General features: G+C 42.5%; 1 long non-coding RNA gene across 1 annotated transcript; it reads right to left on the bottom strand.

Annotated features, from left to right (window-relative positions):
* Positions 1-402: 402 nt before the first annotated feature.
* On the bottom strand, positions 403-1,853 carry LOC121774770. The gene is made up of 3 exons (XR_006044997.1): positions 1,426-1,853; positions 587-747; positions 403-494 (listed from the first exon to the last, which is right to left on the bottom strand). It is a non-coding gene; the product is annotated as an uncharacterized LOC121774770 (long non-coding RNA).
* Positions 1,854-2,888: the final 1,035 nt, after the last annotated feature.

Here is a 2,888-nt window from a genome sequence, read left to right on the forward strand (position 1 = left end):
GCAAGGTTCGAAATGTAGTGAATATGCGTTCGTTTATTCCTTAAGTAAATTAAATATAACGCTAAATATTCCGAGCTATGTTCTAGCTTACAAAAATAATACATAATAACGAAAATAAAGGAAAAATAATACATAAGAATGTCGAGGTGAACACGTCTTGAATTTCATTCCCGAACTAAAATGTTCGACTACACTTGTAAGAAAAAAGAGGAGAACAACTAAGGATAACCCTATCCTATTACAAATTAGGAATGACAAGCTTAGGACCTTTTCTTTAAGTTCGGCCGCGGCCAGATGGGATCAGTTTTCCCTGCAGAATACAAACGAAACAAATTAAACAAGTAGGAGGGAAATTGAGGAAAAGGATAACAACACCTTCCTAAAGAGAGCTCAAGACTTGCCTGAAATGGCAGTGTCCCTTCAAGCGCCCCCCCCAGCCGAGAGCAGTGAGCCATAGCGCGGGAGACCGTTTCCAGCCAACTACTCCTTCACCTCTACAAAAAGCAAAATGTAACAAAGTAAATGAGCTAATTAAACTGCCAAAAGCTATCAAACAAATTAAGTGAAAGAAAGAAGACGACACCACCTTTTTGATGAAGACAAAAAATTGCCAAAATAGGAAGGGTGGAAGGCTGCAACCCCTGCACACCCCAGCCCATGTCCAGCTGCTCCGAGCCAAGAAAAAGGGGAGCAGCACAGCTGCAGCACCCTGCGCTTCAGCCAACCCGCCTCTGCTTCATCTTACACCTGCAAAACCGTACCAGAAACTCTGTGAGAATACTGCAAAGGGCAGGAGAATAAGGCCCTGCAGAAGGATATCAAGTACTATTGCAGGAGAACAACTATGATCAGCCTAGGGACCCCATCTTCTGCACACACAATCAGCCTTGCAGGCTTTCAGTTACAAAGACCCATATAAATATATTATGTCTCCCTCGGCCTCACTCCCTTGCCACAACATATTCAGCTAGCAAGCTATCAAGTTGGAGAGTGAGAGAGAGATTGAAGCTAGGAATAGAGAAGCAGAAACAGTGCAAGAGAAGGTAACCCCGCCTCCGTTTCAAGCTCAATTTAAGTGTCATATCATCATGTAGTAACTAAAATCTCAAGCATGTTTAGAGTACCACCACTTCAAATCTTGACAGCATGTTAAAATAGAAGAAAGCAGTAAAACTTTTGCACACCCTCTGCCTCGTTTGGTTTCATGCTTAGAATAAGAAATTGGAGCTTTAACACATAAGTGAAACAAGAGAAAACAATAGGATACTGTCTTTTACTCAAACTCAGTAATAACAAACCAACCAAGTTTCACCCCACTAAATAAACGCAAGAATTGTAAATCTCACGAGCTACTGCCCAAAGAGAAAATCAACAAATGGACTAGATAATGAGTGTCATGGGACTCGAGGTTGAAAAGGGCCGAACCTGCCTGAGCTGCAACGACAAGCTCAAGCTCCTGAGGTGACGGCGGTGTTGCACGCACCGAGCAGCAGCACGACAACCGTTTGACGAGCCCCGACCACAGCGGCGAATCATCGTGGCGGTGGCTGTCTCGGCGGTGCACCCGGATGACGCCGGCAGAGATGGCGGCGGGAAGGACCGCAGCTCGACGGAGTGACGGCGCGGCTGGGAAATCGAGCGAGAGAGAGAATGGGGAAGGAGGAACGAATTTCCCTCGGCGTGAGGAAGACGCTGGCGGAGCAGTGACCGACGGACGGCGAAGGGAGAGGCGTTGGTGAACGGCGATGGCAAACGGCGGAGGTGAATCGGTGTCATCACCGAGAAGGAGGAGGGAGAGAAGAGTTCAGGTTTGAGATGATTTGGGGATTTTTTTTTTGGAGAGGTAAGGAGGGAGTAGGTCGACGGATGGGAGTACAGTAGGAGGTTGGGCCATTTTTTAAAAAATTGAATTGGGTTGGGCCACTGAAAATAAGTCATTTTGGCCCGGTTTTAATTTTCTTTGGGCCATAAATTTTAATTCTTTTGGGCCACTAATATTAACCCTTCCATCTTTGATTTCTAATTCTTGTGGGCCATAACATGTGTTGGTCATTGTAGAATTTAGCCAACAACTAATTAAATTGTGTCTTACAAATTTAATCCCCTATATATTTAATCCAAGAGAATTAAATTTGAGAATGGACTAATGATAAATTAAATCATAGAACGGGCCACCAAATTAGTCGATAGGCTTTCCTAATGTTTTGCCAATTAAATGATGGGTAGCCATTATTTAATTTCACGGCATTTAAAGGTAAAATTCTAGAATTTAACTGATGCTCGAATAATTCGGCAAATTTTTAAATAAATTAAATCGCTTGATGTAATTAATACTTAAGGATTTTATGGATTTAGGAAAAAATTGTAAATGATCACAACCTTAGGAATGCATACACGCTAAATAAATAGTTTCTTAAGTCTAATTTAAGTATACTTATTGTTATAAAGGGGCGTCGTCGCACGTCAAGTGAGACCAAGTCGAGGGACGTTCGATTGAGAGATTAAGAAAACAAGGTGGGCTTTCCCTCAAAATGTGATTTTGTGTGAAAATATAAATATATTTTAAATATGTTGTCATGCGAAGTTTTGTTTTACGATTACCTATCTGCATGGCTATGCCAAACATGTTAAATCGATTTCAGGTCCCAGTAGGGCCGCAAACCCTACTCGGACTAGTGTACACATATGGAGACTGTGTGCTAGCTTTCGAGTTGGCCGGTCCAGTGACCGTCGTGGAATGTGGCCACATTCCCGGTTCACATACGTTCAGATATGGTATTCATGTTTATGTGATTGCGCAACAAATCTATGAAATGAAAAGAGTTTAGTGACTCGGGGCCCTTTTAAAATAAAAACCCCATGATCACTCAATGATGACTGACAAATTA

Source organism: Salvia splendens, chromosome 17 (assembly GCF_004379255.2).
Source record: "Salvia splendens isolate huo1 chromosome 17, SspV2, whole genome shotgun sequence".
Taxonomy (NCBI): domain Eukaryota; kingdom Viridiplantae; phylum Streptophyta; class Magnoliopsida; order Lamiales; family Lamiaceae; genus Salvia; species Salvia splendens.